This window comes from Serinus canaria, chromosome 5 (assembly GCF_022539315.1).
Source record: "Serinus canaria isolate serCan28SL12 chromosome 5, serCan2020, whole genome shotgun sequence".
NCBI lineage: Eukaryota > Metazoa > Chordata > Aves > Passeriformes > Fringillidae > Serinus > Serinus canaria.
In genome coordinates, this window is record NC_066319.1 from 57,972,120 (window position 1) to 57,984,562 (window position 12,443).

Here is a 12,443-nt window from a genome sequence, read left to right on the forward strand (position 1 = left end):
TCTGAGTCTCCTGCATCACATCACATCACATCCCCCTTCCCCCGTGCACACGGGCATTCCAAAGCAGGGAACACCCCACCATCTGAGCCACTGGGATCCATCAGCAGCCCAGTTAAAGCCTCCCTGGAAGGTGTGTGACAGGCTGGGATTGCTGCAATCTGCTTACACAAAGCTGCACAGAAAAGCCCCCGGGAGCAGCGACTTGAGCAGCTCCTTTTCAGGCTGTACACCAAGATTAAAGCCTTAGCACCAGCTTGAAAAAATACCCAGCTTGGCAGGTTTTTGTTTGCCAAATCAGGTGCCCTCAGACTGCTCTGCCACAGCCCAGCCCCAGAGCTGCTGCTTTCCCTTAGTCACAGCTCCCAGCTTCCTTTAAATAATTCCTGAAAAAGGCCAAGGATGGCACAAAGATCCTCTGGTGAATTAAGAGGAAGGAGGCAGCTCCTGTTTGTCTCTGAGCCTCTTTACCTGCTCTGTTCCTGATCTGAGCTGGCTCTCCCTGGCAGCAGCTGCTGCAGGATCTCTGTCCCAGTGGGAACACAATCCAAAGGGCTGCCCACAGATCCCTCCTGCTCTTGAAAGAGGCAGGAAAAATATATTTATTTCTTGCTTAGCACAAGGGTTGGAGCTTTTTGCCACCTACTGACACGTTGTGGGAACAGCTCAGCCAGAGAATTCCTGCAGGAAGGCTCAGTCCTGCCCTGGCTCTGGCACCCAGCCCATTGGGAAAGCAAAGCAACCCCGACAATGGGGAGAAAAGGATGCACCTGACTCCACTGAGATTAGAAGGCTAATTAATTACTTAATTAAACGATATTATTCTATGCTATATTACACTGAATCTGCCAAGCACTCAGCTCCACCCAACTGCCCAGAATCTCATGAGTGCCAGCCACACGCCTGGAGTAAGCTGGTCAGTGAATCAAAACACTGACACCAGAATCCAATTACCAATCCCAGTTACCAATCCCAGTTACCAACTCCCTCCAGGTAAACCACCCTCCACGGTGCATTCCACTTGTGAACAACAAGAGCAGCAGCAATTGAGATGAGAACTGTTTTTCCTTTCTCTGAGGTTCAGTGAATGTGAATCCCAGGAATAACCTTGGGAAGTTGTGCCTTGCTTTTCTCTCTGTGAGGAGAAATGTGGCCGCACCAGCCCTGGCTGAGAGGGACATGAGAATAAAGCCAGGAGTGAACAGGGCACTTGGTGAGAGCAACACTTGTCCCACAGACTCCTACAACATCCTGGCCTGGAAGGGACTCTCAAACATCATCAAATTTAACTCCTGGCCCTGCACAGACCCCCCAGCAATCCCCACCCTGTGCCAGGTAGCATTGTCCAAACACTCCTGGAGCTCTGGCAGCCTCGGGGCTGTGCCCATTCCCTGGGCAGCCTGGGCAGTGCCCAGCACCCTCTGGGGGAAGAACTTTTCCTAATATCCAACCTGACCCCCACTGAGACAGCTGCAAGTCCTTTGGCCCAATATTTGATTGGTCCTAGCTGTAATTCCCTCTTTTCTCAGCCTTTGAGAGCCTCATTTCATCATTCCAGAGGAGAGGAACATGGGAGAAATCATTTTTCCTGCTGGCAAAACCAAGCCTTGCTTTCTTCCCCTTCTATCTTGGCTCAGTTAATTTCCCCCTCCCCCTTTCTCTCCCCCTAAATTCCCTTTCTGGCCAGGTTGGATGGGGCTTGGAGCAACCTGGTTTGGTGGGAGGTGTCCCTGCCTGTGGAATTGGAATTAAAGATGATTTTAAGGTCCCTTCCAAGCCAAACCATTCTGGGATTCTGTGGCATGAGCCTTTACAAAGTGTCCCCACAGGAGATCTCTGTGCCAGTCCAGGGGAGCTGTAAATCTGGGCATCCCCCACCTGCCTAGAGCTGCTCCCACCTTTTGCTCCTTACTTTTGTTCACTCCCATCAATGCTGATGCTCCCCCTCGGGGATGGGGCAGAGGAAACCCTGCTGTGTTCCTGATCCAGCCCCAAATTTCCCTGATTTCCCCAAATTCCTCCTGTCTCACAGCTGATACCCACCCTGGCATTAACTGCTGGTCCATGCAGCTGTGATTTAACACCCAAAATTATCCATTTCACTGGATTAAAATACTGAATAACCACTGTTCTGTTAGAAAAGAGGGACAAAAAGGAGCAGTTTTGCAGCCACCCCTTGCAGATACACATTTCTAATTAAACACTGAGGACCAAGCAGTTGTCTCTCACTGGTGGCCACTTGTCCCCAGCTCCAAACAGCACCCAAACCACCCAGGACAGCTTTGGACTTCCACAAATTCAGGCTGAGCTTAAAAACCAGGCATTACTTCTACTTAGCACACAAACCACCTCCTTCAGTTTAGCCAAGTTGACCTAAAAATGCAGATTTTTGCCACACAAAGATGCCTTTGAGAGCTGCTGGAGCTGATTTTTTTTTTTTTTTTTCAGTGCTCAGGAAAAAGCTTCTGAAGCTTCATTTGGCTCCATTGCACTACACAGGGGCTGTGAGGCCATGGCTGCTGCCCTGGGGTAGGATTGATAAAATAAGACACTTAATTTTCTTAATTTTCTTAATTTTTCTTAACTTTCTTAATTTTCAAAATGTGTCTGTAGGTCTTTGCAAAATGTTTTTTTTCTAAAATTCTGCTTTTCCCTAAGAATCTCTCACTCTTAAAAACCAAATAAACAGAAAGGCACTGAAGTTAGGAGCAGGGGTTTGGTTTGGGATTTTTCTCTGGTTTTCACTTATTGAAATCCCCACTTTTCAGCCACAATGAGTTACTGCTGCTATTTTTGAAAAGATGATTTGTAACAATGAACTGGCAAGATATTACTGGAAATCATCACAAAAATGTGGCAGAAAATGCTGAAGCTAAAGCAGGAAAAAAGGAAAAAAAAATTAAAAAAAGAGAGAGAAGGCCTCTCTGCAGCAACTTTTATTTCAATTTCCCTACCATCCTCCTAATAAACCTCCCCTGATGCAACTTGAGGTGATTTCCTCTTGTCCTGTCGCTTGTTCCTGGGAGAAGGAAACACCCCCAGCCTGGCTAAGCCCCATTTATATCCAGGGGTCGCTTCAGGCAAAAATCATCCATCTCCTGGAGAAAGAGAGTGGTGAGGAGTTAAAGTCCTGCTCCTGCTGGTGCTGGAGTCTTGCACAGCCAGATGGGACAAAAATTGGGGTTTTGGGGACTGGAGTCAGTGCCAGCTTTGCCTCAGCAGCCCATGGTCACTGCTCTGACTTATTTTCCCAGCTCTGCTCTGTGTTCTTCTGTCACATTCACATTCTCTGGGAAAAAAAATCTCTTCACCCAGGATTTTTCTCCTGGGAAGCTGAGAAGCCTCAGAGAAAAAGGGAAACAATTCTTATCTCATTTGTATCTCCTGTGTTGTGCTCACATGTGGAATGTTGTTGGAGATTGTTCACCCACAGGTGATTGTTCCATTGCATTCTGCTGGGAGTTGTTTTCACTCATTGGCCAGTCAGGGCCAAGCTGTGTCAGGACTCTGGAAGGAGTCTCAAATTTTCATTGTTATCTTTTTAGCCTTCTGTAAGTATCCTTTCTGCATTCTTTAGTGTAGTTTAGTACTCTTTAATATAATATAGTATTATAAAATAATAAATTAGCCTTCTGAGAACATGGAGTCAGATCCATCATTCCTCCCTTCATCAGGGCACCCTGCAAATACAATACTCTTCCTTTCTTCCATCCCATGGCAGGACCCCCTGACTGAGATCCTAATCTTTGGTGTTTAAAACTTGAGGTTTTCCCCCCTCCCAGCTGACAGGAGAAATCCAGGAGTGAATCCACTTTAGCTGGGCTAAAGCATCTTCCAGAACCTAAAGGGGCCCCAGAAGAGTTAGAGGGGAACATTTGACAAGGGGAAATGGCTTTAAATTGTCATAGGGCAGGGTTAGATGGGATATTAGGAGGGAATTCTTTCCTGGGAGGGTGGGCAGGCCCTGGCACAGGGTGCCCAGAGAAGCTGTGGCTGCCCCTGGATCCCTGGAAGTGTCTAAGGCCAGGCTGGACAGGGCTTGGAGCAACCTGGGATAGTGGAAGGTGTCCCTGCCATGGCAGGGGTTGGAATGGGATGATCTTTAATGTCCCTTCCACTGTTCCAGTAGTCTTTTTGAGCAAGGTCTAATCAGCTCTTGGGGGTCTCTAACACACCCAAGATAGCTCAACTACCCTTGGAGACCTAAAAATCAGCAGGATGGATTCTGTTGCAGTGTTGGAAACAAAAAGGTTTAATAAAAGGCAAAATAACAAACAAAGAAAAGCCGAGTTAGGTGCAGGAGGTCCTTGCCCCAGGTAAAACACTCACAGAAGCAGTTAGTTTCTTTGTTCACTTCTTTTGCTAGTCAGTTGATCAGGTGGGGCTTTTTGGCTCCTGTCCAATTGGCTGTCCTCAAGTTTGAGGTGAAGTCCCCCAGGTCCTATGAGGTGGCTTTTTCACCTAATCAAGAAGAGAAACTTCTGGGCTTTTTTCCTTTCTGAGGGGCCAAAGGAGAGTTTTGTCACTCCATCAGCAAGGAGCACACTCCTACACCTCCCAACCCAAACAATCCTGTGATCCTTCTGTGGCTGATGGTCACAGAGGGCTGCTTTGGAAAGCGTGGCTCTTCTGCAAGAAGGGTTTCACAAAATCTGTGAGGACACCATAAAATTTGGCTTAGTGTCCCAAAGCACTTCCCATCAGACAGTAGAGAAATAATGAAATGCTTTTAGGGCAACGTTTTCCCTGAAGTCACCTCCCTTCCGTGTCAGATTTTGCCAGCCATAAGCAGAATCCCTGATGGAGCAGAGTGATGAGTCAGGTGTAAAACAGAGCTTTCCCCTCGGGGCTCCCTGTCCTGCAGGGCTGCCTGCAGCCCCCCCAGCCCCATGGCTATCACCTTCCATCCCTCCCCTGCTGCCTGCTCTGGGGGCCAGGTGTAACAGGATTCAGCGGTGCTGATTGCGCTGATTAACACGCAAATCACGCCCCGAGCCTGGATGCTTCCTGCAATTCATCATCCTCTTGGCACGTTTCAAAGAGCCCGAGAAAGATGATTAAAAAAAACCAAAAAACAAAGACAAAGAAAGACCTCAGGCAGAAAAACAAAGCAAACAACCGTCCCCAAGTTTGAGAGCAACATCAGCTCAGGCTTTCTGCTGGTGGTTTTTCTCACCACCACCTTTCCACTGCCAGGAGAAGGAAGGTGTTACTTTGGTGACCAAATAAATGCACACCAACCCCCTGACCTTGAGGAAATGTCCCTGCTTTCAGAGGACAGGCAGTAACCCAACACCTGGAGGAGCAGCACATTGCCCACACAATTAAAGGCTGTTAACATGAAACCCAGCCTTTCATCCCAGACACAGATCTTGGGTTAAATGTGCTGGGAGATGGGGAGAGCAGAGCCTGCTCTGAAGGAACAGCCTGGGGTCTCTTCCCATCCCCTGAGGAGACCTTATCAGCCCTGAGCAGGTCCCTACCCTGCCACACCTCCTGTTGCAGTGAAACCTTTCCCAAAGGTTTATGGATTGTAGCCCCTTGATCCTTTACAGCAAATGAACAATGTTTTGTCAGAGAAGTTCATGGGTTGGGGCTCCATTCCAGGATGAAGCCGATGAGGTAAAGCTGTGGCCATGGTGAAGGCTCTGAGGGATCCCTGGGCATCCATCTCCCTGAGCATCCATCTCCCTGAGGTCCCTCAGAGTGGACAGAGGTGGCTCAGAGGGATGGAACCCACACCTCCAGCCTCCAGAAAAAAAGGGTTTTGCACAATTTTTCAGTTTGTTCCCCTCTCAGTTCCTGGCCAGAAACAGACAATAACCCCAAAAGCTTTCTAAGGACACAGAAAGCTTAACTGAAAGAAAACAACTGAGTTTCCAAATGGAAAAGCAGTATTTATCATTTCAGGTTTCCCAGGTAAAGCTTAAGCTTGTTTACCAAGATGGATTTGGGAGATGTGATTAATTCACTGCTCTTAAAAATGAGAACATTTATCTGCCTGCTTACACCATCCCAGGGGAGGCTCAGCTCTCTGAGGGCACCATAAAATGCTGCTGAGCACCCCTGGAGCAGGAGATCCTTCCCTGGCCACATGCATGGCAGGGGTGATGCCTGCAGGGGCTACCTGGGACAGAGGCTGGGCAGAGTTAAAGGAATAAAGGAATAAATAAATTTATTAGAAGGGCTTCAAAGGATTCACCTTGGGCAGTACAAGAGCCCAACCATGGTTCTACCCAAGATGGACCCCAAGTCATGAGTTTTCACACTTTTATACTTTTGGTCCATTTCCATATTGGGGTCAATTGTCCAGTTCCAACTCCAGGTGATGCAGTCCCATCCTCCCTAACTGCTTTCCTCAATTCCCTGTTGTTTGCACTTTTTGGGGCTGAAGCTGCAATGGTGTCCTTGGTTCTGGGGCTGGAAAAGGATTGTTTTGTCTCACTAAACTATGAGGAGAACTTGCTAACAATTTGGTTCAGAGTTACACACTAAGGCAGTACAGAATCAGGAAAATATGAAAGCTAAAACTTAAGGCATCAGGGGTTTGGTGGGCACAGAAGTTGGGAGCAGCTTCTGGAGAAGTCCCTCTGCTTTCCTCTGGGAGAGCCCTCACTGCCACACCTGGAGGAAGAAAAATTAATCAGAGGGGGCTGGAAAGGCAGAGGCTGAAGGGCAGGTGATTGTGTTCCTGGGGGAGATGGACTCAAGAGCAGGGTTCAGTCTGGGTTATTTTATAACTCAGCTGGAAGCTGCTCCATGGGGGAAGACCTAGGGAGGGCAGCCAGCCCTGCCAGGCCTCAGCTGGGAGCTGGAAGGGGACACTTGTGGTGGCTGAGCTGCTCTCACAGCCAAAATAACGAGGTCCTCACCTCCCTGCCTTGTTCCCAGCTTGTCCTGTGCTAGCTGAACCTTGCTGGGAGCGGCCTCAGTTCATCACCCCAGCAGAAACACATCCCCAGGTGTGTATTTCTGCTGAGGGACACAATCTTCTCAGAGGAGGGCACACACAGGGCTGCTCTTCCACCCTGTTTCTGCCTTTCTGTGGGCTCTGGTAGCCCATTCTGCACCAGGAGCTCATTCTTTTCACCACCTCTCAACCTGTTCAGGCATCTCCTCCTGGCCACACAGAACTGCCCAGCTGGATCAGCTGCTGCCCTTTCAGAGCAGCCCTTCCTGATCCCTCTGCAAGAGGCAGCACGTTGTTGGCATGCTTTGCAGCTCCAAATGATCTGTGAAATTCCCCTCCAGCCCCGCAGAGTGCCCATCTCTGTGAATGCAGGAGGCACTGGGGACAGCCCACGAGCATCACACCTCGGATTTCCCATCCCTGGCACTTCCCTCTCCTCCTATCCCTCCTTTCCCCTAACCCTTCTCTCCTCACCTGTGTTACCCCACCCTCTTTGAGGCAGTTAAAATCAAGGAAGAATCTGTTTCACCAGGCTTGGTTTGCCCCAAGTATGAAAAGCAAATATATTATATATTATATATTATATATTATATATTATATATTATATATTATATATTATATATTAGGCATATATTATATAATATAATATATAGTATATTATATTAAATTATATATACTTTATTATATATAATATATTATTTAAATAATAGTATTATAGTATTATACTATACAATATTATAGAGTATATAATATATTATAATATAGTATATATATTATAATATACTTATAATATTATGATAACAATATTATAATATTATAAGTATATTGTTATACTATATTATATATATACTATAATATATGTACTACTATACTATATATAAAATACTGTTTATAATATATATTATATATAGTATAGCATATATAGTATTATATAGTATATGTAGTATTTTATATATTATAGTTATTATATTATACATGATATATTATATATATTCTATACATTATATACATTATATAATAATATATAAAATATTATATAATGTTGTATAGATAATACAAAAATAATAAAATATGTGAGTTCTGTGCCCTCTGCCCAGCTTCATCCATCACTCCAGCCTTGCCTCCCTTCTTCCTCCCCATATTTCCTGTTAAAAACCAATTGCAGAGATGAGCCCTGTGCATCCCAACCTTCTCTTGCCTCATTTCTATGTAAAGCTCTCATCAGCACGCCCGAGCTGCTGCTGCTGCTGCTGCAGATAATTCACCCTGGGATCACCCAGGCAGTGGTGGAGCAGGCTCCCAGCAGAATCCAGATGGGATGCAGCTACTCCAGATCTTCAGGAAGCAGCCTGGTGTTACTTGTTGAGCCACATAAAGAGCACTGTGGGGCACAGCTGGAGGAGCCAGAGGACTGGAAAAGCAGCTGGAAGCTTTACAGAACCTTTCAGAAGGAAAAAAGTCTTGCTGTAAATTTTGATTTCCAAAGGTGCCCAGGTGGTCACATGGAGCAAAAAGTGACTCCACTTTTTGTGGCTCCACCTTGCTCTGGATGCAAGGCTTCTCCTGAAAAGACTAATCCTTCGTGGAGAGTCTGTATCTTGAGATTTTTGAGTGAATGCCATGTACTCAGAGCAACAGTGTGGAGCATTATGGAATCATTTAGGTTGGAAAAGCCCTCTAAGATCATTCAATTCCCCCAGTACTGCCAAAGCCACCACAAACCCATGTCCCCAAGAGGCTTTGAAATCCCTCCAGGGATGGGGACTCCATCCCTTTCCTGGGCTTGACAATCTTTTCAGTGAAGAACTTTTCGCCTGTATCCAATCCCAACCTCCCCTGGCACAACCTGGGGCTGTTTCCTCTTGTCCTGTCCCTTGTGCCCTGGGAGATGAGGCCAGGAGGAGTCAAAGCCCCCAGCCACATGTTCACAGCCAAACTGATCCCAACCCCATCAGTGCCTTCACTGCCTGCAGGCAAATGGGTGAAATTCTTACTGCAAAACCAGCAGAAATGTGGGACAAGTCCAGGATACATGGGGGTATGACTGTGGCTGAAATTCCATTTCAGGACCCAGGACATTCCTCTGGCTGCCCTGGGTGATTTTAGACCCTGGTAAGAGGCTCAGAGTCCTTGGCACAGAGTCAAAGACACCTGTGCCTTGGATTTTAGCCCATGGAAACAATTCCCAACTTTGTGTGAGGAGTTACAAGCCACAAGAGTTTGAGTAGAATGGCAGTGAATTTGTCACAGGGTGAAAAAGGAGAATTTTGGGGATTTAGAATGGGGGTTCAAGAGGCAAGATGGAGGAATCTGGGCCTGTTCTGTTCTTCTCCTTCTTCTTGTCCTCCATCTTCTCCTGGGATGGTGACACTTCTGGATTGGTTTAGAGTAGAGACAGACTGTCTAACACAAGTGAGAGGTATTGGAAAATTATTGTAAATAAAGTACAGGTAGTTCTTAGTATAAAAAGCCAACAAGGGCAGGGGCTGTGCCACAACCCAACCTGCTGGACAGATCTCAGCAGGGCAGAGAAAGAATGTAATAAATAAGAAAAAATAAACAACCTTGAAAAGCAGAACTGACGAATCTCAACTTCTTCCATCATGGGGCTGGGAAAAAAGAGACTTTCCAACACCTTGGGAGCCATTTCAGCCACAGAAACCTGAGAGTTCCATGGCCAGGGGGTCGTTCTGCTCTCTCTGCTGGAGAGGGAAAGCAGTGTCCCAAGGCAGGGTGACAACCAGGATGGCTGTGATGGGCAGCAGGGATTTAGAACTGCCAATTAAAAGCTATTGCTGGTTGCAGAGAGGTTTTAGAGAGCTGCCCCAGCTGAGACAGCTTCTGGTGTAGCTGCTGTTTCAGGAGGTGGTTTGCTTTATTGCTGCTTTGTCAGCTGTAACCTACTGTGGTTCACCATTCCCCCCTCAAGTCCTAATTTTAAGGAAAAATTCAGTTTCTGTTTGGTGAAGCGAGGCTGTCTAAGCCTCGAGCCTCATCTGAGTCACAGGAGTCAGAGCCCCCATCCTGTGTCAGGACCAGCTTTAAGGATTAACCCCCAAGGCTGCAGAAAGTCCCCAGCAAAACCTGCTTTGGCTCAAGTCCATGAGATCAGGCTCCTATAACAACCCAGTGCTGACAAATGGTAACTCCCAAACCAAATCCTTGCTTTGCTCTTTTCTGTGCCTTTCCCCTGCCATGTGATCTGGTGGTTTAAGCAGGATAATGCTTGCTCAGGCCATTCTTGTTTGCACAGAGAGAAGAAAAGGGTGGAGGATGAGCAGATTTCCTAAGGACACCCCCTCCCATCTCTACAAGGTTTGGACAATCCATGTACTCCAAGGCATGATGACAGCACTTGCCTCTGAAGAAGCAGCAGTTCTGATTTCCAGAATTCACAAATCCAAAGGATTCCAGCACACCCAGCCTCTCCTGCCTCAGTTTCCCCTTTTCCTTCCCCAGCCTGTCCTGAGCCAGTTTGCCCAGAGCTGACAATGCATCCAATGCAGGCTGACAGAAAGGAGTTTTGGGGCTGGATACAACCAAAAGAAACCCCAGAAAACGATCTTTGCATTTCAAGGAGCAGAAATTTGCAGCTTAAAGAAATCTAAATCTCCCTGGAAACTATTTACCAAGGAAAACTTACCCACAGTAATCCATCCTTGGAGTGTTAGAGCAGCTTGAAACTAAAAGTTTGCAGAGCTCAAGCAGGAGGGGAAGAGGGATGAAGCTGACAAAAGTTCATTTAAAAATTGTTTTTCTTGAATTTGATTTTTATTTCCATGCTTGGATTAAACTCTTCAGCTGGTGAGGAAAAAACAGAAGAAGTCCCTCTCAGGATCTGTGAGGAAAAAAAAAGGGCTCTTTCTGTAGGTTCAAAATGTTCCTGGGATTTTGATGCTGAGAGTTTTCTGAGAGCACTTCTTCCAAAGGACTTTCCAAGAACGCACAATAAACTGCAAAACAATCTGACAGAGAACTACGAAATTCCTGTTGGAGAGATAGAAAAGTTATTTTCTATCCACAAGGACAGAGCCAGAACACTGAAGTTTGACATTTCAATAAATGTATTTTCTGGCCTGTTTTGACACAGTAGGAGGGAGTGAGAATACTGAGATTATAGAGCCCAGTGCAAGGCAGCACCTCTGTAAATGTCTGCTCCATATTCCATTTGTCAGTTTATAAATGGAGCCACTGGAGTAATCTCTGCTTCATTGAGATCACCACATTTTCAATTTCTCTTTAATAAAACAAAACAAAACAAAAAAAACCCAAGGAGAACACTTTAGCTTTTTAATCATATCCAGACCTGTTTCCTGTAATGAAGAACTTCTTTTCCAATCCCATGAGAGCAATTCTTTGAATGTCACTTTCAGATAGTGAGATAAAAATCTCTGCTATTTGCAGAAAAAGGCTCCAATGCCATTTGTGGCTTGAACCACTTCCCAATTTATTTACTTTCTGAGGCTGTTTACATTTTCAGGCAGCCGAGCTCACTCATCCCTAACAAGCTCAGTTTATTGCTGCAAGAAACACAGCCCTGTGCCAGCCACAGGAGAGACTTCAGACCTAGGGACACCAAAAGGCTTTTGGATCAAGTCACCTGAGGAAAAAACTGGCTGGAAAAGAAAAGAAAAAAATCAATTTTGTGGTGAATTCTGTCACTGACCAGCAGAAGGAGGCACGGATGTGCAAGTTCTTCATTAGGGCTGAGCCTGAAACTGCTGTTCATTCCTGGAGAGCTGCAGGACTCCCAGACCAGCATGGAGAGGGGACATGAGGGACAAGGACATCCTTAATTGGTCTGAAGAGCAGCTGGTTCTCTTCTTTATGTAATTATCTCCTCCAGCAAAGCCTCCTGCTCAGAGTCAATGGGGCTGGAGCACACTTAGCCCAGCTCAGGAGTGACACATCAACTCCCTCCTCAAATGGATCCAACTCCAAGGGCTCCTTTGTTTGTTCTTACTGGTATTAAAGACTAATTTTGATTTAGACTAAGAGCCTTTTCCATCCCTTGGGAGGGAGCTGTGGCAACACCAGAGTATTCAATTAACTGTGTGCTCTGAATTACTCATGGAAAGGAGTGTGCTCATGTGGACAGGGATTGTCAGGGTACTGTCTGGAAGGGGGTTGAATAGCTAATATAATAAATATAATAAAATTAATATAATATGATAACGTATTATAATGTAATATAATAGAATAATAATATAATAAATATAATAAAATAAATAGAATAATTAATATAATATATAATTTTTCCAGGAGTTGGGGTACGATAATCTTTATGGGTTCCTTCCAACTCAAATTATTCTACAAGTCTATATTATTATTATTATTATTATTATTATTATTATTATTATTATTATTATTATTATTATTATTATTAGGTAAGTAATTACTTCAGCTTTGCATAAATTTTTCTTGCTCTAGCAGAGCTGCTTGTTCACCTACTTTTTCAACCTTCTTCTTAACTGGTATTTTACAAACAGAAAAAAACCAGAGAGTAGCAGGTGGCATCTTGTTACAGATAGAAAGT